Source organism: Lycorma delicatula, chromosome 4 (assembly GCF_047948215.1).
Source record: "Lycorma delicatula isolate Av1 chromosome 4, ASM4794821v1, whole genome shotgun sequence".
Classification (NCBI taxonomy): domain Eukaryota; kingdom Metazoa; phylum Arthropoda; class Insecta; order Hemiptera; family Fulgoridae; genus Lycorma; species Lycorma delicatula.
Window position 1 is genome coordinate 49,951,768 of NC_134458.1, and position 26,969 is coordinate 49,978,736.

General features: G+C 29.7%; 1 long non-coding RNA gene across 2 annotated transcripts in view; it reads right to left on the minus strand.

Annotated features, from left to right (window-relative positions):
* Positions 1-9,579: 9,579 nt before the first annotated feature.
* The window catches only part of LOC142323377 (uncharacterized), a 40,344-nt gene continuing 22,954 nt past the window's right edge, over positions 9,580-26,969 (minus strand). Inside the window, exon 3 of one of the 2 annotated variants that reach the window (XR_012756094.1) lies at positions 9,580-10,334. This is a non-coding gene — a long non-coding RNA (uncharacterized LOC142323377). Of the gene's footprint in view, positions 10,335-16,478; positions 16,722-26,969 lie in introns of those variants that run through there. The other variant, XR_012756095.1, reaches the window with a different exon arrangement.

Here is a 26,969-nt window from a genome sequence, read left to right on the forward strand (position 1 = left end):
TTAGGGAATTTTTTATGTCTATTTTTGTGTATGTTTCTGTTTCAGGTTCAACATAAATTTTACATTAAAATTACCTAGATAAGCAGTGTAAATTAAGTTTTATGAAAATAGATATAAATTTTGTATATGCTGTGTATGTTTTTTCAGGTACAACGTAGATATTATTTTATTATTAGTTAAGTCGCGTCCGCGATTCCAATGCCTAGTCCCAGTAGGGTCTCCTGATAGGAACTTTCCTGTAGGGAATTTTTTATGTATACTTTTGTGTATGTTTCTGTTTCAGGTTCAACATAAATTTTACATTAAAATTACCTAGATAAGCAGTGTAAATTAAGTTTTATGAAAATAGATATAAATTTTGTATATGCTGTGTATTTTTTTTTCAGGTACAATGTAGATATTATTTTATTATTAGTTAGTTAAGTCGCGTCCGCGATCCCAATCCCTAATAGGATCCTCCTCCCTAAGGGGGAGGTTTTTTAGTCGGTGAGAGCCCGACACTACCATCTGTTGCGGGCGCAGATGGTGGCTGGCAGAGCTTTTTCCTCCTCCTACGCAAAACAAAAAAAAAAAAAAAAAAATTAACAGTTCATATTAAGCGCATTACTAATCTTTTTGCTAAGTTATTTTGAGTTGTAGGTGCTGTACCGAGACTATTTTTAAATTCATGGAAGCTGTGACAAAAAAAATGGTTACTGATTCTCAAATGTAATATTGAAAGCGGAAAATGATTATGGAAGATAAAGAAAATTTTAGTTAAATTGACTATCAACCGCAGTTTCAAATATGGATTGAATAAAACGTAAGTACTGTAAATATCTAATAGAATTTTTAAAACTCAGCAAAATATTAAAAACACACATCTAGAATTGGGCATGGTGATTTTAACAAATATTGGGTGCTGAATTCAAAACTTATAAAATTTTGTGTAATAGATTGCATTTTTAGATACATACGATTTATTTACCAATAAATGCGTAATCAGTGTCATACCAATATTTCAAAAATGTTATTATTTTTGTGTATTCATTTATAATTTGTTTAAATCATCTAAGTTTTTGTTATTCAAATACAGATGAATTGAAATATATTCAATACAGTTTTTAAACGATTAAATCATTGGAACTAAATTTTTTAAATAAGTTGACAATTGTTTTCTTGCTTGTACAATGTTTTATCAGTTTCTCTAAATAAAAACTAACAACAGTCATCAATCATTATAGTATCCCATCTTCCTTGGTAGTGATGCTGACCGAAACGGTCTGCCTGCTCATCACTGACAGAGCACAAATTTTCAGGAAAAAAGTCTAGGTGAGACTGTAGAAAAATGAATTTTTAATGACATCCTACATACTAAATATTTGTAGTTTTTAAACAGTTTATTAACCATAAACATAGTTTTCATATTTTCTGTTGCCTAAAAACAACAACTATGTCTCTGAAGGACTTCCATGCAGCTAATGCATGATAAATAACAGGGCTTGTCATTTCCTGTTGAACCGTTCAGTTACTGAGCACAATATAAAAATAACATGAGGCACCCAGATTTTATCATGAAAGTAATGTTAATCATCGCTTGAAAAATGATTTAAATGAATTTTTATCTTACGAATAACTTCATATGATATTTTCAAACCGTCATTCAGTGATGTTCTATTAATCATATACACCGATTAGCTTTACTGCTATCAGATCGTATTTCACTCTACTGAACTCTTACATACTTGTATGCATTTGTTCAGTGAAACTGACCGAGAATAAATACATAAAGGATTTAACAAGTATGACAAAATCCAGCCAGAAGCTTGTATTTTGTACATAACGCGGTACATCTTGGAAATATGAATTGTAAAATTAAAGACCCGAGAGAAATATTTAATTCATTTGAAAACAAAAGTTAGTTGAAGGGTAAATTATGGATATCATTAAGTAATTCGATGTATGATGAGTAAATAACCTTATAATAAACTATTTTTATTCACGTAGTGTGATGATATTTGTGGGATAAAATGAACACAAGTATTGCCTTTTGCTTAGGTATATGAATTACACAGACTAGAGCAAAAACAATAATCTGTTAATAGTTAATATTCCATACTAATCTTTCTTAAGACACCAAAAGTGAAGTGTATTATACACAATGATTGACAGAAATGTTAATCACAAGCCAAAGATTTTATATAACAACCGGTAGACCACCGAAGATCCAGGCAATATGAGGTTGATAAATTAATTACGGTAAAAACAACTTTAAATAAAATTAATATTGACTTATACCTTTCTATTAAATTTGAAATTTAAACTTTCCAAATGGCTTTTATACACATCACATCTCCTTTCAGGAGATGTGATGTGTTTATCTCCTGAATTTTATCTCCTTTCAGGTTTGAGATATTTATATAAAAAAAGTACGAAATTTTTATTAATATTAAAGACTGAAGTGAAATCAGATTTTTTCAGAAAAACTGATATTTGTGTATGTAGATGAATGCATATTTTTAAAAATGTAACTTAGTTGCCTAATTTAGAGATCGGTGGCTTGCACTTGCTAGAAAAATATACACTGTTGAAATACTAAATAAAATGCCACAAATGATTTTAAATTTTTTTAAAAATAAATGTTGCTAATTTTTTGGGTCTGAATAGAGAAAGAATATTAATGAGATTGAATCCTTTTCACAGTAAGATATGAGTCATAATAATTATGGGTACTATAAGAACAATTAGGACGGTTAGAAGGGGAAATGCTGGAAAAGAAAAATTTTAATTTCGGCCTAGTGAAATTTATACAAATTTCAAAACCTGTAACTGAGTATATGAATGTTTAAACTTCTATTGCATAAAGTTCACCATTTAGACATATTTCTGTAATATCTATACTTTTACACTAATTATTCCATTTAGCATTGTATTGTCAGAACAAACAAAATTATTGTCAAAAATATGTCGTAATATTTATTTGTTCTCATCTTGTAAGAGAGTTCATCAAAAAATTACACAATATATTTTTAATGTTATTGAAATATTAAAAATAAAACGTTTACAGAAATATAATATCTCCGTTTTATAAATATAATTGCTTTTAAACATTTAGAAGAAATAATAGATTTATATGTGAGGAAAGTTTTATTGTTTTGACTAAGGAATTTTATTTGTGTTAATATAAAGACTATAACTGAAACTAAACTAAAAATAGATTTTGATTTTGCAATAATAATTACTTAATTAATTCTCCATATACAGTACTAATATTCTCCACTAATAGTTCTCAGAAGCTATGTTGACCTCGTCAGTTCATACTGGCAGACACATCCCCCACAACCACATCTATCACTATCTGCATATCCCCGCCACATCATATTCTTTCAAATTCTTGCCGCACTAGTCCTTAGTCCACTCAGCCCATACCAAGTACTGTATGGCAGCTGATATCTGCTAGTGAGCTCCTCTTAGATGTAACACCCTTTTCATCTGATAATGCTTTCTTTCACAAAAAAATACATTTATAAATATATATTATTATAAATATATAAATTGTAAAAACGCACCAAGCAAAGTTATTCTGTTTTCTTATTATTCTTTATTCTTGCATAGAAACATGTTAAATAAAAAATTCAAAGATGTTCAGAATTTCCCAAAATAAGAAAAACGTTTTATCACAATAATCGAATTAATTGAAAATAAATATTATATGTTTAATTACAATTTTTTTATTTTCTAATAATCTGTAAATACTTGGAATCATTTATAGAAATGCCTTGCTCTTGTCTAGCGGCTTTACATCATCAATCACACACCTTGCATTAGTCGAAATGGTTCGATATCCTCTGATTACTAATATCAGTCTTTGCACTCTTCAACGTGATCTTCTTGAAGTGTACCCAACTCGCCCTTTGTACCCATATTGATGCTTCACATGTCTCGGATACAGAAAGCGAAAAAAATTGCTTTCATAATGTATCTCATTTATAAAGTTACAAAGTTTTATGATACTGGTGTTATAAAATATAATAAAGCTGCTCACCTTGAATCATCTGTTAATTATGTGAAGATTAAAGAGATTATTTTACAAATGTTGCACTATATGTAGAGTAAATTCACTTCGATGAGAGATAGTTTTTTTTTTTCAAGTAACTTTATAAAAAGAGAGATTCATAATGCCATAACAAATTAATGATATATTTTTCCGACAATTATGATTATATTACCGACAATTATGCTTAAGAAAATATAAATTAAATTTACTTAGGTTTTGTTTAGAAGACTTATATTCAAGCTGCTCCTTTACATATATTAAATCGCTTTTATTAAAAAATATAAGTGATATCTTTCATTATCCATTATTTATAATAAATTTCCCTCATATTTTATTATTTATATATGAAAACTTATTCACAGTAATTTTATTTATGTGTTTCATTCTCTCACTAACTTTTAATTTACGTTTGGTAAATGTAATTGTAAAGCCCCATTTGTTGTATTTCTTATAGACTTTTTTGTATTCTTAATCTCTTATTACTTTTCCTTCATCTTCTGGAATACAATAAATGTTTTTCATTTCCTTAACATCTCCACTTCTACAAATTATTTTAAATTCTGTTACTCTAATGCACCTGTTAAAAGAAATCAACATTATTAACAGTTTCAGTTTTCCTAGTACTTATTTCTCAATGCATTCTTTATCCCTTGGTTGTATTTTTGGCACTATACCAGTTAAATTTATCTAAAATGTTCATATCCACAGCACAGACCCAGTTAGCAATCAGATATAATCCACTAGACACTCCAGGGGAGGAATGAATCCAGGATCAATGAAGAGACTGAATAATTAAAAATTCAGTCCATTTGTTAGTAGAGGACCACATAATAAGAAAAACAGTCCCATCAGAAGGAGTATTTCAAGCTTCCCTGTGGACACTGAGTTTCCACTTTCATTTCCTTGAACAATTATGGTACCTAGGATGGGGAAGTGCCTATTAATGATCAGCAACCTCATCTCAAATGTATGCCTCAATTAATCTCTATTCTTTACATATTAAACGGCTACCTGAAAAGAAATTTAACCTTTCTTTCTTAAGCAAAACAGTCTTTTATTCCTAAAATTGTACGCCCTGTGGAATTATCCGACTGCATTAATTAAGGTTAAGGTGGTAATTCTTAACTTGAGTGAGTAGATAATATTCCTGATATTAACTGATTTGTGATGCTGCTACATAAGATGCAAGCAGCTAGCTAAAAGTAGAACTTGTAATGGATTTGAACACCCTACATGTTACCGTTTGTACTTTTTTCATAAGGATAAAGAATACAGAACTTTCTCAGGAATTGTCAGACTGAAATTGAACTGATGTAAGTCCCTAACTGTAACTGTGCCTGTATCCCAAACGTAATGTAATTTTTAAGTAAATTGTATTTGAGTTTATAATAAGATGAATATTTTAAGACTTTTTTTATGTTTAATTATAGTTTTCTTTTTTTGTTCGGGTAGCTTAATTAAAAGCTTAACATTGAAATTGTTATTATGATTTATTTTTCTGGACATTTACAAAATTTATTTATTTATACATTGAAAGTGTTTTTTTTTTTTTTTTTAACTATATAAATAAGAATAAAGTGGTTTTACTTTAAAGGTAGTTGCAGCTCCTTTGCTTTTTATTCTTTTAACTGGATATTATCGTTTTTTTCATTAACAGTGAATAGCTTCTATTTTAGCTTCAGTTAATTTGAGTATGAGGATTATCCTTAACATTAAGTCAAAATTGTTTGTAATTTTACTTCTTTACTCTAAGAGGAATTGATTTTTCAATATTTTTTATTTGCAAAGTAAATGTTATATTTAACAATCCTCATTTTCTTCATTCAAGTATTCCTATCTTTCATTCGTGCATCAGTCCTAAAATTAGAATTGTAATTGTGATTGTTGATGAGATAAATCATTCGTCTATGTTTATTATTTTTGTTGAAAATATTGGTATAATTATTGAGATTTCGATGTCAAAGATTAAGAAGATAGTTGTGATTAAGAAGAAGTGTGTAGAGAAGGATTTTCATGTTGAAGATATTTTAGAGAATCCACACTCGAATGGTGAGTTTGTATCTCGTCTTATTATTATTTTTTTTTTTGAGATTGTTATTGTAATAATTATAATTATAATGATAATTGAGTTTAGTGATATTATTGTTAAAGTGATTTTAATTATCTTTTTAATTTTATTAATCTATTAGTTGGAGGCTAATTATACTTTTTGTACTAAAAAGATTTAAGTTTTATTTTCCTCATCAGTAAATTGATAGATAAAGGAATAGTCAGATTACGTCTACAAAATGTCAGTATCAGATTGCCGCTTCTAGTCCAAGGTGATGGCTAGCTGAGAAATGTATTTTTATGCATCATATTAATGAAATTATAAGAAATATTGTTCCGATAATTACATGTATACCATGAAATCCTGTTGTTAAGAAAAAAGATGATCCATATACTGAATCTGCTATTGTGAATGTTGATTGTTGGTAGTCTCTTTTTGTAAAATTGTGAAGTATAATCCTAGTATGATTGTTAAGATTAGTGATTTGTTTGATATGGATAATTTATTTGATATGATTCTGTGGTGTGCTCATGTTACTGTAATTCCTGATGAGATTAGGATGATTGTGTTTAAAAGTGGAACTTCTATTGGATTAAATGGTTTAATCGATTTTGGTGGTCAATTTATTCCAATTTCAATTGCCTTTTTTTATCTTTTTATTTTATGAAAATAAAAGATAAACTCTAAACTTGAGTGAAAAATGTTCAGAAGAATGATAAAAAGAATATTATTTCTGAAATAATGAATATAATTATTTCTATTTTTATTAATCATTTTACTTTAGTTGTGTGATTTCCTTGAAAGGTTGATTCTCGAGTAACATCTCGTCATCATATTATTATTGATAATGTTGATGTGGAGATTCCTATTATTATTAGGTTAAATTCTTTTGTTTGAGTTCATTTTACAGTTCCTGTTAGTGTTATTATGTTTATTGATAACATGGTCATGGTCTTTTGGAGACTATATGAAATGGATGATTTTTTTTCATAGGGTACTTCTCTAGAATAAAGTGTAACAAGTGTTGCAAAGACATATGCTTGAATTATTGAAATTGCTGTTTCAAATGCTGTTAGTATTATTTGGATTGGTAGTGTAATTATTAATATATTAGTCGATGAGGTATTTCCTAATAGTGTTATTAGTAGATGTACTGCAATTATATTTGCGGTTAGTCGCACAGCTAATGAGATTGGTCGGATAATATTTCCTGTGGTTTTGATTATGATTATTATTGGTGAAATAGATGATGGTGTTCCTTTTGTTAGTATATGTTTAAATATTTCATTTGTAAAGTTTTTTCATCTATATGTTGTAATTATAATTCATCTTGGTAAGGCAATTGATATTGATACTACTAAATATCTTGTTGATGTAAATACATATGGAATTAGTTCTATTACATTTCTCGTTAAAATAAATGTGAAAATTGATATTACTATAATTAGGATTTCCTTTTGGTGAGTTATTGATTTAAATTCATTTATTAATTTTTTCTGTTAGTTTTATGAATATATTTGTTCGAGATTTTTTGGTTCAGTATCATTTTGGTAGGATTATTGTTGTTATAAAAATAATTATTCAGTTTCTTTGGAAGAGTTTAGTTGTTGGGTCAAATGTTGAAAAAAGGCTGGTTATCATTTTCAGTTTATATTTTTTTTTTTTTTTTTTGGTTTTTGATTTTTTTTTATATTTGTTATGAAGAACATTTTTTTTATGTTTATTATAATTGTAATTGTTGTTATTAATAATATTAGGTTTCATATTATTGGTGACATTTGTGGAATCAAGATGCACATTTTATGTATTTTTTATTTGACAATTAAATGTTTTTTTTAAACTAGCGTCTTTCATTAAGAGTATTCGATGTTACTATATTTTGGTTTAGAGACCATTACTTTCTTTCAGTCACTTAATGTTTAATTTTTTTAATGTTTTTATTCATTTAATAAATGATTTTATGTCAATTCTTTCTATTGTGATTGGTATAAATCTGTGATTTATTCCACAAATTTTGAGCATTGACCAAAAAAAACTCCGGGGGTTTTTGTCATTAATCTAATTTGGTTTAGATGTCCTGGGATTGCATCTATTTTTACTCCTATTGATGGAATAGTTTAAGAGTGGATTACATCTGATGATGATACAATTACTCGAATTTGTGTTAGGAATAGAATAGTTATTAGATTGTCAACTTCAATTAGTCGAAATGAGGTTGAATCTTTTTGTGATTTTATGTACGATTCAAATTTTATATTTTTTGAATCTGTGTATTCGTATGATCAATATCATTGATGGTCAATTGTTTTAATAGTGATTGATGGTTTGATTATTTCTTCTATTAGATATAAAATTTTAATTGATGGAATGGCAATAAATACTAGAATAATTGCTGGTATTGTTAGATTGTTTCTATTGCTTGATTTTCTGTTAGTAGGTTATTTGATATTTTATTTTTTGTTATTGTTATTATTATGATTGTTACTGTTGTAATAGATAGCAGAATTATTATAGTGTGGTCGTGGAAATTTAGTAGTTGTTCTATGACTGGTCTTGCTCTATTTATTATATTAAATTTTAATCATGGTGCGATTTCTAAGGAAATTATTTTTTAATTTATTAATGAATTTTAAGTTCATGGCAATTTTCTGCCACTCTTAGAACGGTTTTGATACTGATGGCAGTTCATTAAATGAGTGTTCAGGGGCGGTGTAATTGAGAATCATTCGATTGATGGTGACTTATTATTTTTGAAAATTGTGATTCGTTTAAATATTATTGACTCTCATATGATGAATATAAATATTATGATTCTGATTATTGAGTTAAGGGATCCTATTGGTGAAACATATTTCATGTTATGTAATTGTCTGGATAATCTGAGTATAGTCGTGGTATACCTGCTAGACCCAATAAGTGTTGTGGGAAAAAGGTTAAGTTTACTCCAAGAAATATAGTGGAGAATTGAATTTTTAATCATTTTTTATTTATTCTTATACCTCTATTATTTAACTAGCCAGTCAGGTCTCGCTTCACTTGCACAACCATTTGTATCCTCATGTTTGTGAGAATATTAAGTATTTTACAGATATTCATTAAAGAAAAAAAATATTAGTAATTTTACTTAATTATATTTTTGTTGCCATGGTGACAGAAATATAATGAAGTAAAAGGATTAATACATTTACATATTATACATTGTTCGTATCAAGAAGCATGGTGGTTCTATACTTATTAATTTTTATAAAATTTCAAAAAACTTGTCTACAATGGTTTTTTTTTTTAAATGTAAAAAAATAATAAGTATAATAAATGTTAATGTAAACAACATACAATACAATTTATTAACAGTTGTTTAATTTTTTCTGCTATATGGTAGCGCTTCATTCAAAATAAAAATGTAAGCACACAAAGCAAACAAATCGATGCACCATGCTTTTTTATTGGAGAGATTTAGATATAATTAATTGTATATTTTGTTACTATTTTGATACTATGTTTTACCATGTTTTTTTTTATCCATCCACGCAAATGCTGGAGTAGTTCCTAATTTTTTCTGCAAAGTAGCATACCTTCCCAATTCTGACATGATTTATATATTGTATAATGAAGTACTGATCAGAAAAAAGATTTATTTATTTTTATTAGTTACAGCATTAACATATTTTGCAAATAAAATTTACAGTCATTCTAAGGGAGGTTATGTTCAATCATTTCAAAAAGTTCAAATCAGTTCAAAAAGTTTATAAGTGATGACTTTTCTTTAGTACTATAATTTATCACAACATTCCAAATATCTTGTTTGATATATTTATTTTTAATGCTTATAAAATTAGATTTGTGATAATTTATTACTTAATTACACTGAATTAAATACTAAATAGACTAGTGTATATATCTAGAAAAGTATCTCCATTGTACAAGTATTTCTATTAGCAATGGATTGTATCAGTATTGTACTATTTGTATTGCAGTTTATGGTTATATTGTAGTTTATTTTCTCCAAGTTAAAAAATGTAGTTACGTTGATACTTATAAGCATTGTTTAAAACTGTTAAAACTGTAATCCAAATCAATTTCTCTGTTGATTCATAACCATTGATGAAACATGATTCATCACAACACCCAATAAAGTACAGATGAAGCTATTGGTGGAAGTCCTTCAAAGAAGACAAGTATTGTTACATCAACTGCAAAGGTTACAGCCACTGTTTTTTGGATACACAAGAAATAATAAGAATCGGTTATCTGTAAAAAAAGAAAACTTATTGCAGAAAAATATTATAAGGTGTTATTAGATTGATGAACGATGAAATTGAGAAAAAATGTTCACATTTGACCAAGAAAAAAGTACTTTTGCAACATGATAATGCACCGGCTCATGCAACAACTGCACAACAAAAACAACATAAATTATATAACAGGATGCTTTCACATTTATAATATTTTCCAAATTTAGTACCATGTAACCTTTTCTGTTTCCAAACACGAAAAAATGACTGGCTGGAAAGAGGTTTCCTTCTAAAAGTGAAATAGAGATGAAAAAATGTATATTTTGGCAATCTCAACAAATGTTATTTTTCTAATAATATCAAAACTTAAATTTTATTTTTAAAGATTTTTCGCATTGCTACATTGAAAATTATCAATTATCCCTTACATGTACTTATATTTTTCTATGGTCATGCTTCTGGCCAATTCATAATTATATGCTTATGTACATTTTTTTCTGAGAAGTATATCTGTAGTGCATGATTCTTGAGAGAAAGGAACTAGCAGTTATCTACTGGTGATGACACTGTACTTCTCAGTAGTGCTGTGTTTATTTAACTGCACATTAAAATAAATGAGATTCGCTCATTTATAGGTCACAGCCTACCAACATACCTACTAATACTGTTACTGGCCCTTCAGAAAATCTTCTGAAGGGGTTAATTCATAGTTAAATGAATGAAACATATGCACCATAAAATTATTACTTCCAATTTTCAGTTACTGAAAAATTAATTGTCAAACAAAATCATGCTTATGAACAAAATATATTGCATTACTCTTATTTATCAATATTGAAACCTAATGATTTCAAGATTGTTTTCATGCCTAAACATATTCACAAATCTGTAACTAAAATGAAGAGAATCAATAATAAAATTAATAACTTATTTGTAAAATTATTGAGATTATGTTCTGAAATAGGGCATTTATTTCCAAACTGTAGTCAGTGGTTAAGCTGAAGTCTGATAGCTGTAATATATTGTTTGTTACCATGTTTACTAATAATAGACTACTTTCAGTTTAACAGTTTAATGTTTATCCTATGACTGCTATATACTTTAAACTTTGTCCTACGCCAAAACTAGTTCTGTGGATGTACATTTTTATGTTATCGTTTACACCATTCTCCATTGTACTTTGCTGTATAGGACTTCTGATAAGATTTGCTCTGTGTGGAGTTATTTATGTGTTGTTAGTCATTTATAATTATGAATCATATGATAATCTAGAAACCTCTTGTATATCTGTTTCAGTCTAATTAGTTTTAATTAATTACATAATTAGCAAGGTTGAGTTTTAATGATCCATGCAAGGAAGCTTTTAAAAAACTATCATCACTCTTAATTGTTGGATTGCTTTATATTTATTGAGTAATACTCTATAATCTGTTACAGAGTCTATCGCTATAGATATATCGAGAATGATCAATGAAGCTCTGAGTGTACCCTTTGCAGTACACCAGACCGTTACATGATTGCATGTTTGTGCATATATTTTACTTAAAATTTAGCTTTTGAATCTAGTAACCTGGGACTATCCAATTAGACATAGATTTATAGTCGGCTCTAATTATTATATAAATATTACATTAAGTAGTATACTAGCAATAATAATAATAATACTGGGAACTGCTGTGAAATAATTAATGTATGCAGTTAGCAATACAACTGATCATCACATGGTGCATGAGTTGTTAGCAATATACCACAGTTTTTTGGATATAAAAAGCAAGAATGCTTTTAACTTTCTTATTGAAATACTGAATTAAAAACATTATTTTCCTATGATAGTAAAATTTCCCAAATATCTTTACAGCAAGAATGTCATATTTTCATCAACATTAATTGTTTTAAGATTAACTTGTATCTTCATAGCCATAATCAATGAGGCAGGAATAACCTTTCAATTTAGAATAATAGACTTCAGTTGTTTGAGAAGAATCTGGCTACATCAATTGAAAAGCACATTGTATAGATGAATTCATATATCTGATAACCACATGATCCTTAAGAAATAATACTATAAACGTTTTTGTATTATTTATTTTTTTAAATATTTATTTACCTTAGCTTGCCATTTTATTTTCAAGAATTCTTGTGTTTTAAACATACATGGCTGATTACTTGGTTATTTTTAAATAGTATTAAGTTGTTACCTTATATACATTATTTATAATATAAAATTGAATCGATTTTTAACATAGGTATATTTGATTATTTTAATTTTACCTGTTTACATATTCGAGATATATATTTAATATTAAAAAGATGACATATTATCTTTTCTTTTTGTTTCTTAATTTTTTTTTTACTTTGCCTACATTTTACTTCTGGTACAGATTTATTTACTTTTTTTGAGTTACATTCAAAAGTACAGTAGTTATTTGTGTGTAAATAACAGTAGTTATTTACAGTGTGTGTGTGTGTGTGTGTGTGTGTGTGTGTGTGTGTGTGTGTGTGTGTGTGTGTGTGTGTGTGTGTGTGTGTGTGTGTGTGTGTGTGTGTGTGTGTGTGTGTGTGTGTGTGTGTGTGTGTGTGTGTGTGTGTGTGTGTGTGTGTGTGTGTGTGTGTGTGTGTGTGTGTGTGTGTGTGTGTGTGTGTGTGTGTGTGTGTGTGTGTGTGTGTGTGTGTGTGTGTGTGTGTGTGTGTGTGTGTGTGTGTGTGTGTGTGTGTGTGTGTGTGTGTGTGTGTGTGTGTGTGTGTGTGTGTGTGTGTGTGTGTGTGTGTGTGTGTGTGTGTGTGTAAACCTTTGTTTCATCTCCTTCACTGATAAATATTTTAGTAATATTTTTAATATGCAAGTCAAATTATACAGCTTAATAGTGCTAGGGAAGGGACTCGTGCCCATTGCACAGGAGAGTGAGTTACAGCTCTGATATTACCTGTATTACAAGTACTTTAGTTGTGTGAATGTGTAATTAATTGGAATTTCATTTTTTTGCATTTTAAAATAATAAATTAGAATTGCTTTGTATTTAAAATATTTCATATTCAGCTCCATCTAAATGATTTTATAATATTTTATGTATTTATTAGCACTATTATTTATCCCCAAAAATATTTTTCTTCTCTTCATTGTATTTTAATTCCATTCTGACCTTTGTCTTAACATATCTGTTGCATCCTACATCTTCAGGTATTTACTTTATGTTATCTTCCCTTATAGTTTTATTTTCTTTATTATTTACTTTTTTATCAATCCCATGTTAAGTGAGTGATCAAGTTTCAGTGAATGTTAAGATGCTTGATCATTTGCTTATTATAAAGTTAAGCAACCCTGGATAAGAAATGCTAGATATCTTTAAACTAGCTTAGGATCAAACTCATCAACTTGCACATTTCTTTTGTAGTAGTACATAGTTATAACATTTTTTATCTGTGATTAAATAAAGAGACAATAATATCTTATTGTCTCTTTATAAAATCCTAATCAATTTAGTTTATGTTAGTTATCACAACTGTATAAGTGACCTTACATACATCATTCCTTATAATAACAGTAAAATAAAATTTTCAAGAATAACAAGTTTCATGCCAGCCTTACTAGGGAAAGTGAGGGGTAAAGTGGTTTCCCATTGCCTCCTTGATTGAACCAAATATAATGTACACATTAACACACTACAATGTAGATGATATTCAGTCCTACAATCTGTACCTTAATTCTATTCAGCATAGGGACTGGCTTTTGTAGTGAACATTAATGTTCTCATAGGAACCAAATCTGATTGGATGTCTCTTGAACTCAGGAGCTTTATATTCTATACAATCATAAGAAAGACATATAAATTGTGTAAAGCAACAAATTAATGCATGCCTTTCATTTTTACATGACTGCCCAAAATGGAGTGTAATGTACACATTTAGGGTGTATGTATGTATGTTCCACCATAGCAGTTCAACGACCAAACCGATATAGGTGTATGACCCTGTGTTGGAATCCTTACGTTTCCAGGAGTGTCATTGGCTATATAAATAAATATATGTATATGTAATAGTGGAGATTTGCTGGTTGAAGCACAAACTTTAATGAATTGAGTTCATAATGAACTGTGAGCCTCTATCACTATGTTTGGTGGGTTTAAACTGAATGATTCAAATCAATTGAATGAATAATATTACGTAAATAATGAAATTAGATTTACGTTAAATAAAATAAAATAATATTAGATAAATTAAAAAAAATTATTTTTAATAATAATGGGCTTCCTGTGAGGACTGTGTAAGAGACTCAAGTGATGAGGTGATGCGAGCACCTCATGTAAGGCTAGACTGATCATAACCATCAACTGGCAACAAACAGGGTGCCCCTGGGACCCTGTTTTGGGAGGTTAAAGGGGGTGCTTTTATGATATCTCTGTGAACAATCGTCCGATTTTCAAAATTCAAACGGAGTATTTGCTAGTAGGTTGAAGTCTAATTTTTGCACGCATCAGGTACATTCTGGCTCTAACAGATCACGGTTATTCGGAAATGTTATATCCTTGCAAACAATCTTCCAATTTTCAAAATTCAAACAGGGTATTTGTTAGTATAATACAAAATCACGATGGAACCAAACGAGAACAAAAATTACTGATATACTCAGAAAAATCGAATGGCCTGCACTATGGGAGACCAGCTTGAACCCGGCGAGCTCCCACCAACGGTCTTTGTAGAGTTTTATGACAGTGCGAAATAGTAATATTTATGATTGCAATATGGTATTCATTTTTTCCTCACCTAATTTTTTAATATCTGGCATTAAAAATGTGTTATTACTACCAACATATCTTCTCAGAGCTGACCGTACCATTTCAATCAAAATTAAATCGGAATGTTAAGGTGGAAGTCGCGGATCATGATGCCCGTGTTTTTTTAATAGTTCATTAAAATGGAACCTTATTTTTAAATTATTATAAATTATTGATATTAAACAAAATTAAAATAATTATTTATTGCTACAGTGCGTTCGGAAAGTTGCTTTGCATTCTGCATTTTTTTGGCGTTAGGTTCGTTCCCCTGTGAGTTGAGCGTTGCTCAGTAATAAACCAAGACGACACTTGTTGAGTTGTGATTGAACGTGCGTTGTTTCGTGTCGTTTCGTTTATCGGAATCAATGCGGGGAGAAACAGTAACTGTTTCTCCCCGAACACATGCGGTTAGAACCCTTATCGAAAGCTTTTGGGCAATAGGATCTGTTAAAGACGCTGATCGTAGGGGAAGACCACTAAACCAACGGAAGCCACTTGATATTTCGGATGCTATGGCCGAAAGTCCATCAAAGTAAGTTACTGCAGAAGTGAGACATAGGACTTGTTACCGCACATAAATCTGTACGAAAAGAACAAACTTTTTCCCTAAAAAGTAACGTGTATTCAAGAACTGAAACCTACAGATCATACCAAAAGATTAAATTATTGTCAATGGTTAAAACGTTTATTGACCAAATTCCGTAGGTATCCTCGACATTCCGTTTTTACTGATGAAGCGTGGTTTCATCTGTGAGAGTGTATTAATTCACAAAATACACGACTGTGGTCGATAACTAACCTCCATGAATTACACGAAGCGAAAATTGGAAACTGGGTCCAATCTGTGCTGTTTTACCAAAGTTCATTAATCAGTTTAAAAAGATGGAAATTAATCACGGTCGGTTCCAACAAGATGGCCCACAACGCACACAACTAACAGGTCAATGACGTTTTTACAAAATGTCTTTGGTGATCGAATCATTTCGAGAGGTTTGTTGCCTGCACGATCGCCCGATCTGACACCCTCAGATTACTTTCTATGGGGAGCAGCAAATTAAGCAATGTATCGCAACAGATCACTCACGATTGACGAACTAAAAACCGCAATTACGGCATAGGTACGAGACATTCCAGTATATCAGCTGGTTAAAGTGTTTTGAAAACATAATGAAACGTGTGCAGTGTTGTATTGATGTTGGAAGAGGTCATTCTCTTTTTATAAACTATTCCAGTTATTTTAATATCAGTTTCGTAAAACTAATGAAATAAAAATACAAAGTTGTTATTAATAGAATTCTTACAAATATAAAACTCATAATCTTAAATCTCTGACTTATTGTTTACAAGACTTTCCAAAAAGGAGTGTAATGTACTTACGGTATATGTATATTCCACCGTAGAATCTCAACGGCTACCGGTTTAGATATTTGATTCCGCGTAGGAATCCGTACCTTACTGGCAGTGTCATATGTATACTTTTAAATAAATTCTTAAAATTGGAAAAAATTATACTATACTATATACAAAATTATCATCATCCGCACGCTCTTTAATTATCCTGTAGTAAACAGCAATGTTTTTTTTCTACAGTCGTGTTTTGTAAAATTTATCTTTTGTTGTGCATTGTTAACCTAGAATTTAGTGTAATTTAAAAAGTTACTATTTTGATAATTTTACGGAAAAATATACTACTTACTGATAATTTTTTACATCCTATCTTTATTTATTATAATATTTTTTCTGTAACACATACAGTGTTTTTGTTATAGGTGTTGGGGATATGTCTAAAACCAGAGGACGACATATTTTTGCAGTGTAATGTATATTGAACAAAAAATATATATACATCTAAAACATGTTAAATCTAATTAAAGACTTGTTATTAACGACCATATGCAATAAAAGATATAAAATGTTACATAAAGGTACCATACAGCGAAAAGATTTCACTTTTTTCTCTTGTATTCAGTAACATCTCTTTTAAAAACTTGCAGTAGTCGCTCATCGTAGATGGGTCCCAGCGTCTTTGGTATTGTGTTTTATTGTCCTAATTTCCTGGTAAAATATCTCTCCTTGTTCGTCACTTACTGCAACCAAACTTTCTGGAAAAAATCCAAATCCCAGGGTGCAAAGTAATAATTAAAAAAGTTTCTTCAACACACTTATATAATTTCAGTGCACAGCAACTTTCCAAACGCCTATATAATGGATTCAGCTGAGACATTTGAAATTATTTTTGGCAAACATAACTTAGTGTTGTATTTTGTTTTGTTTTTTTTATCACTGAGGCTTTGCAGATAAATTATATTCTATAACTTATTTATAGAAAGTACAGTCTTTAATATAGAATTTATTTTAAATAAAAATATTAATTTTTTAATGTATTTAAAAACCCACCATTAAAATTTTAAAGAAATCTAAAATCAATATTAAATCCAATGTCATTTTTAAGAACATGTGACATCCTAGTAATTCATAGGCCTTTAAGAGTTCATCTATGAGGGTTTTATAGTTCTCATCTTTCTTATTACCCAGAAGTCCCGCTACAGTTACAAAACAGTCCCAAGCTGTCAATCCTTTGTCATTTAATTTTTCTCTAAAAAGGGGATCACTTAAGTTTCCTTATTTGAGGTTCATTAAAAATATCTTCTTTTAGCTTTGGTTCACTTAACTGAGAAAGTAGTTCTTTCAGGTACTTGAAACAATTACCTTCTTTGTACATTAACAAAAGTTTTCATTAGTCCAAGCTTAATATGGAAAGGTGGGAAAAGCACCTTTTTTGGATAAATGAGGGGAGCATACTATATATATTATATATATATTTCAAATACCTGGTTCAAAAAAAATTCTATAAGGCAAATTTTTCGTAATGAAATGATCATGTGTTACCTGACTGTCCCATAGGCATTAAAAACAGTAGTACTTGGTAAAACCCCCTTGAAGCCTAGTAATACACCTATCACTTTTAAATTTCCACAAACATCCCAATGATACTGTTCATAGTTGACTTCATTTAGTATGGTAGTCAATTTATCATAATTTTCCTTCATTGTCACTGAATGAGCTAAAGGAATAGATATGTTTTTTTATGGATATAGATGGTTTTTCATTTCCATTATGAAGCCAGACTGCTTTTAGGCTGTATTTAGATGAAATTATGAAAATATGCCACTTGGAAGGTACATTCATATTAAGTTCATTCATTAAACCATCAATATCATAACAGTTGTATAGTAATTCTTCCATTTTATAGAAACTTGAAAATGTTATGTTGTGTTTTCAGTAAAGTGAAACACTTGTGTTTTTATCTAACAGGTACCACTGTTGAAGTCCGGAACCAGGAAGTTCAATTTTTTGATTTGAGAAAACCAGGTTATGTACCAAATCATTTAATTCGTTTTGAGTTATTAAATGAGGCTCACGGTGGTTGGTAAAAATGTAAGGTCACTACTAGTGATCTCAGGAAGTTATGAATCAGATCCTGATGAAGAATAAGAATCATCGGGAAACATAACATTGTCCAAGTTTACAGGTGCAATCAGCACTGGTAATTCTGGCTGTGAGGAATGGGCTTTAGTACTGAAAGCAAAGTTGGGTATTTGCTCCTTGGTCAGAAGATTCTCTCCACATCATAGGAACAGCAAATGGCATAGAATTTTTCTTACCATGCATCCATTGCACTAGATTTACGTGGCAACTGACATAGCAAACATGAGGGGTCCAGTGTTTATCTTGATCTCCAATTTGGCATTTAAAATATAAAAAGTAGGTTTTTAGACTTCCTGAAATATAGATCTAGTCTGTGACTTTAAAGTAAATCTTTCCTATATTACTTGTATAACAAAATTTATCTGCTGGATTTTTGCAACATCAACGACTAGAACTTGCCATTTTATGTAAAACATAACAAAATTACTAAAAGACACTACTGTAAGCAAGAAAAAATCAAACTAAACTTTAAATAAACATAACAAAGTCTCTAAAGGCTCATACAATGTGGTGGGAATAGCAAGGTGCAAACAATTACAGGTAATTCAAAGCAGATTAACAGGAAGAAAAGTTAACACAGGTACTTGAAAATGGGGCATGGTAGGACATTTCTATGAATAGATATTTTAACAAGTAGTAAACAGAAACAGAAAAAGAGCATTATCATTAATGTTAACAAAAATCATGTCAACCAGTGCAATTATTAATTATTTTGAAAAATGTAAAGAAGTTTTGATTGCTGAAAAAATTTCAGTTTGTTTTTTTTATATTTCCTAAGTTTAATTTATAAAAAATTCATTGATGTTTGTTATTAAAAACTAAATTTGTAACAAGAAACAATGTTTGAATATCTTGATCAGCAGATACATAGTGTAGTTTATAATAAATTTTGATTTCTAATAATAAAATGAGCTTATTATTAAAAACATTCTTTAATTAACAAGTAGAAATAAATATTCTTTTAGAAACTTTATTCTTTTAGAAATAAATATTTAAATTTTGATTGAAGTCTCTATGTTTTTTTTATTGGGGCTCTCACATGCCATCTGTACCATCATTTATTTCAATCTGCCAGCATTTGCAGTCAGGTTGTCCTACGAAACATATTCCAAGAGCAAAATAAAAGCTGGAAACATTGTTTTATTAATTGAGAAAAACTTTATAATGAATTGTTAGGAAATAATGACATAATTCAATTAGGAATTTTTATTTATTAACTATTTAGTGATACTTCTTTATGGTGTAAACTTTTATCATAAAGTGTTGGCTATTTCATAATTAATTACTGCTTAATAATTTAATAAATTAAAAAAGCTTATATATATATATATTATAATAATATTTATATTATAATCATCTGATGCAGTCAGAAAAAAAGGAAAGAACACTTATCTAACCATAGTGCTTTCAAAGTGTTACTCCATCTTCACAAGTCAATAATATAAATCGCACATTAATTAAAAATTTCATCATTATGTACGAGGTGCGACAATAAAGTAATGAGACTGATTTTTCTTTGCAAGATGTGGCAACCCTGCAGCTTGCGTAGGCACACCATCTTTGACGTTGGTCTATAAGTTACTTCTAGTCCAAGCGGCACATTGATGCAACTGCTCAGTCGTGAATTGTGCTGTAATAAGTGAACACGTGTTTGTGTCTCTTTTTGCGTTAAATCGGGTGAAAACGCGACGACAACTTATGGTAAGCTTCAGAAGGCTTTTAGAGAAGAGGTTATGTCAAGAGCTCAAGTTTTTCGGTGGCATAAAATTTTTAGTGAAGGCAGAACGAATGTTGAAGATGAAGACCGCAGTGGACGACCATCAACCTCACGCACAGATGTCAACTTGACCAGGGTGCGTGAAATCGTACGATCTGATCGAAGATTATCCGTGAAAATGATTGCAGAAGAACTCAACATCAATCGAGAAACGGTTCGTCTAATATTAACTGAAGATCTTGGTATGAGAAAGATTTGTGCAAAAATGGTCCCCAAAAATCTCACACAACAACAGCGAGAAACACGGAAAAATGTGGCAGCCGATCTGTTAGAGCAAACGGAAATAAATCCGGATTTGTTGAGCCGTGTTATCACTGGTGATGAAGGTTGGTATTTTCAATACGATCCAGAGACAAAACGTCAAAGTTCGCAATGGTGCTCAAAGGGATCATCCAGGCCAAAAAAAGTTCGCATGTCAAAGTCAAAAGTGAAATGCATGCTTGTGTTCTTCGAGTCCAAGGGAATTGTTCATAAAGAGTGGGTGCCTCCTGGATAAACAGTTAATCAATATTTCTACAAAGAAATTTTAGAAAGACTTCGTAAACGAGTTCTTCGTGTCCGTGCCAACATTGCTGATAATTGGATTCTGCATCACGATATGCGCCATCCCATACTGCTCTGTCAGTACAGCAATTTTTAACCTCAAAACAAATTTCAGTACTACCACAGCCACCTTATTCACCAGATATCGCTCCGTGCGACTTTTTTCTATTTCCAAAGGTCAAAACGGCGGTCAAGGGACATCATTTTCAAGCAACACAATATGTCGAAAAAGCTGTGACGAGGGTCTTGGAGGATATTACAGAAAATGATTTCCAGAAATGTTACCATCAATGGCAGAAGCGCTGGAATAAGTGTGTGCAATCAGAGGGGAACTACTTTGAAGGAGACAACACTAAACATGACTAAAACGGTAAGCAACATTTTTTTTCACATCAGTCTCATTACTTTATTGTCGCACCTCGTATGTACTGTGTCAATAAATTAAAACCTCTGTTATCTACCAATGCATAATAATAAGTGATATTTTCTATTAAATTATTAACCGGTCGGGACTTGCTTCATTCACCCAACTGTCTATCGAGGTCCTTTGCAGTGTTCATTATCCTCATGGTTGTGAGAATAATACTGATAAACGATAATTAAAGTATTCAGGCTTTAGAGAAACCTGAAAAAAAAACTATATTACAAAAGACAGAATAATAGTAACTAAATTACACAGACATAATGAGGAAAACATCACAACTTATTTCTGTTGCCATGGTGACAGAAATTAATTTAATTTTTTTTCTTCTTTAATGAATATCTTTAGTTGACAATTTCAGCCCCAAAGGAGCCTCTTTCTATGGCTTAAATCTTCCTTGGGGGAGAATTTGATATAATCAAGAATTTCTTTTTGTTTTTTAATCTTGGGATTTCATTTTTGGAACACGAATGTATCCTGCAAATTAGAAAGCAATCAGTTCTTGTATGATGTGAGAACATACAAACTTTTTATTTATATTTAAGATTTGGTTGTTATATCAGGTCTACCAATTTAAACATGTTATCATTTTGTTCACTATTTTATTTAATTTATTTATTTATAACTCTATATTTATTTTTATTATTTTTACTGATATAATATTTTTCCAGCACATTAATTTCTTTATTATTATTTATTTCTAAATTATTATAAATATCAGTAATCTTATGTGTATTCTTTAAAAAATGTTCAGTAAAATTTGAAACTTTAATATTTCCATTTTTATAAGTGCTTTAAAAACCTTTTTTATGAAGGATTTGGTGGTTTTTCCTATGTGTATATGGTCACGATCATTATATTTGATTTTATAAATTCTACAAAGTTCAAATTGAACTTTAATCAATATCTTCATATCAATATCACTTGGGGGTCAACATTTTTGTTATTTTGTAGATGATATGTGAATGTCTTGTAATGATGAGTAAAAGATATGAAGTGAATGATTATGTAAATGATAGATTTTGAAGATATAAAAATGCTGTATCTATTTTGTTTAAATATATTAGCGATTTTTATAACAGTACTATTTTGATAATTAAAAGTAATAAATTCATTAGCTAAAGCACATTTATATTTATATTATCATTAGTATTGTTAATAATTATGTGTAGTTTATCCGACATATTTTTATTATTAAAATATTTTTTAAGTAATCTATCAATGAAACTATTCTTATATCTGTTTATATTGCGATATTCTTTGTGTACTCAATTTCTTTATTCGTTTTATTATCATTATTATATATATATATATATATGCTCTATGGATGGATTTTTATGTGTTTATTTTGTATATCCAAGGAGTATTTGAAGATTTGTGAATTGTATATAAATTAGAATTAGGTTTTCTATAGACACAGTTACAATTTTGTTATTTACTATTTCAGTATTTATATCTAGGTAATTGATACTGTGATTTATTTTGAGTTGGTTTGTAAACTTTAATTCTTAGTTATACATATTTATTTCATTTTTAATTATATTATCTGCAACATTTATATTTTTGTTGTATATTACTAATATGTCATCAATATATCTTACAAAACATCATTCATATGCATAATACCATTATATATTTTCTATACATAATACCATTATTATATTTTCTAATGGTTGAATATATAGTATATTTTTGATAACATATTGCTGTACAAAAAACTCAACCTGGAACTGAAATGCATATCAGATGAAGTCAGATAACCTAATTCCCTCTACTATAATACACTACAAAAACTAACCCCTTTCCTACAGCTATATATATTTTGTATTTTTTTTTTTTTTTGGAATCATTAATCAGATGACTGATTTGATGTTATTCTCTATTCCTTTCTTTTTTGTGGTAATCTTCTTTTATACTTTTATACTTTTCCTATTCTTCCTTCACTTGTCCTTGTCATTAAATCTTCTTTATTGTTTACTTCCATTACTTTTTCATTCCATACTCTTTATTTCTTACTTCAGGACTGTTAACAATCTTTGAATCATGTGTGTACCATCAGCTTGAATTACCATATCATCAGCAAAACTTATGCATCTATTTTTTTTTCTTTTCGTTCTTCTAATGTATTCCTTATCATATCATCAATGTAAATTTTGAACAGTGTAAGTGAGAGACAGCACCCTTGCTAACACCTCAACCTAGAGTCACCCAGTCATTCATATTATTATTTACTTTCATTGCTGCTGTCTTTCTCATATAAAATATTTTAATTAACCTTCTGTCTTTACATTCTACTTTTTCTCTTTAAGAATTTCTATCATTTTCTCACATTTGATTCCATCAAATGCCCTTTCTACATCTATGAAACACAGATTCTTCCTCTCTCTAAATATCTTTCTCCAACCATCATTAGTAGCCCAATGGCTACTAATGGCATCTCTGGTTCCTTTCCCTTTCCTAAAGCCAAATTGTACTAATTTTGCATTCTCTTCCATTATTCTTACCAATCTCTGATTTAGGACTCATAACAATATTTTACCACCATGGGCTATTCAGTTTTTTGTTATGTGTTCTGTACATTTTCCTGTACCAGCCTTTTGCAGAATAGGTATTATTACTGTTTTCACAAAATCTCCAGGCTATTCTCCCATATTTTATACCTTATTACATAGTTCAAATATTTCTTCCACTCCTTCCTTCTTTAAATATTTATGAAATTCTGTGGGAAGTTCATCTATTTCAGTTGATTTCTTTCTTCATTTCTTTAATTTTTTTCTGTACATCCTTTATCATCTTCTAATCGTTTAATTTGCGATACATCATTCTTTCATTTTTTTCTTGTCTTATTCTTATACCAACTTCTTTCTCCAACTTTTTTTTTAGCATTTCTGTTACCACCCACAGTTTCTTGGCTCTATTTCCTTTACAATAACATACTTCTTCCTCTGCTGTTTTTACTGTAGCATTTTTTATTCTAATCCAGGTCTCTTCACTGTTATCATTTTCCTTTTTTAATTTGTTTAATTGCCTTAACTAGTTTTTCTCCTATTGTTTCTTCATCCAATTTCTTTAACTTTTCTAAGACCCATTTCTTATCTACTTTTGCTTTCTCTACTTTCCTTAAGGCTATTCTCATTTCCATCATAAGAAGTGCATGATCAGTATTGATGACTACATCTTGCAATCCATTGACTTTCTTAACAGCATTCCTATACCATTTATTTACTAATATATGGTCTATCTGATAGCATGGTTTGTCCCACAAATAGCAGGAGATACCCATGACTATCTCCTCCTTTCATAGTTGTTTGAACAAACTATTGGTTATAAAACATTTTTTCTCTTGGCAAAATTCTTCTAATGTGTTCCTCCTTTCATTCATTACCACTAAGCTAAATTTTCCTTCCGCATTACCTTGTTCACCTTCTCCGACCATAGCATCCCAGTCTCCCATTACTACCTTATAGCAGCCCTTTTCTGATTTTATTACTTCTTCAATATTGTATACATCTCTTCAATATCTTTTTCTTCATAATTGATGTTGGCTTATATACTTGTATTATAACTAAATCTTTTGGTAACATCCCAGTCTTTAATGATATTAATTTATTATTAATATAACATACTTTCTTTACCTGTTCTGCTTCTTCATTCCTCATAATTATTACCACTCCATTTTCCCTTTCTTTCTTCCAGAATAGAATGCGGTAACTTCTCCATTCTTCAGTTCACCCTGTCCTCTCCAGCTTACTACACTCAGCCCTAATATATGCATTTTACCTATCTTCATTTCCCATTTGAGATTCTTTAACTTTCCATTCTGTAACAAAGTCTTGCCATATCAAGTTACTATATGCAATTGGCCCTTTTAACTTCTTTTGTTGCTTCTATTTTAACTTTAGAACATTTAACAGAAGGAGCCAACTAAACAGCATTATGCAAGGAATTATCACTAGGATCTTTAATACAGTGATTTTCTGTCGCCTTGTGTATTCTAATATCAATGACTTTCTGAAGAAATTCCTCCATTTTTGGGGGCAGTTTACTTCAAAGCAATAGAGTGCCCTGATCCACTTCTGATCATCCATCCTCTGAGGAGGATGGGTGATCACTTGCAATGGGAGGGAACTCCTTATACCAGAAGTAACTTGGACCCTTCATTCGTTAGCCACAGGTATATACTAGCAGTTGTAAATATTACAATCATTGCCCTCTCCTCATCATGGAGAAATGAATATCAGGATTCTCCCTTTACCAAATCTCAGAGCTGAAAAGCATTTCCTAAATTCTCTAGAACTTTCAGAGAAGTCCTTCCTTGTACCAGTCTACTCTTAATATTTGCAACTTTCTTTGTCCATCCTTTGCAAGTTTACCAGCTAAATAACAAAATTCTTCAATTTCTGGTATGTTGTATTCTCCTATGTTAATATTTAATTCCTTTTTATCCTCCTTGCTGTCAAATTTCAGTACTTATGGCAAAAAGGTACTGAAATATCTTATCTCTAAATACTTTGTTCTTGTTTATTTCAAGATCGAATTTCTCTCCTAGCAATAAACCCAGACATTTCTTCTGATACACTTTTGGATTCGGCCAAAAGAATACTGTCAGCAGCAAATCCTAACATCTTTATTTTCTGTTCTTGGATAATTATTATGCATCCAAAATTTTCTTTCAATTTTTTTATAGGTTATATTTAACATAAAAGAGAGTGAATTGCTAAAAAAAAATCTGTTTTAACAAAATATTTACGAATAAAGTACAGCTTCATACATACATACATACATATGTATTTTATTACATTAATATAATTTTACTTTAAGAATAATCATTTTTAGGTATTTTTTTAGGTTTGACCACCTAGTTGTGCTTGGTAAGATTGCGATTACTTAAAAATGGAATTTTTCTTGTATTAATTAATGTTTGAACAAACTATATAGTTCTCAGTGATCTGTAAACCTGCAACGGATATTCGATGAGTGCATATATCTGTCTGCATTAGGGAGTGTTTATCCATTCATATAATGATACTTTTTTACATTGTCAGCCTAGTGGCTAATAATAAGTGCTGCTGTAAAAAAGTGCTTATTTATACACACAGACTTTAGAATATATATATATATATATATGTGTGTGTGTGTGTGTGCGCGCGCGCGCGCAAGATAGTAATTATTTTGAAAAACTTGTCTACAGGTCCAAAAATTGCAAAAAATGCTACTGTTTATTATTTCTCAAAAAATAAATAAAATTTATTCAATATCTTGTAAACAGTATTTTATAATTTGGCGTTTTTAATTCATTCAAAAAAATTGTTTGTTTTCAATAAATTTTTGAAATTAATTTGTAGATGGTAAAAAAATTTGCAGACAAATTTTTTGTTCTGGATAATAATAAATACATACAAATTTTATTAAAACTGTAAGAACCGGTTTAGAAAGATTCTGCTTAATATTTTTTCCCAAATCATAATCATACATATACGGAAGTTCAATATAACAATCGTATCCGTCTTTAAACGCGGCTCGAAATATTAAATAAAACATTCCAAAAATAACCGGTTTCTTTGAAAAAAACCTTTAGCATGTTATTCAATTTGTACGCATAAACGGCAAAGAAATTTAAAGAAATTTCAGAATGAACTTACTTTAACA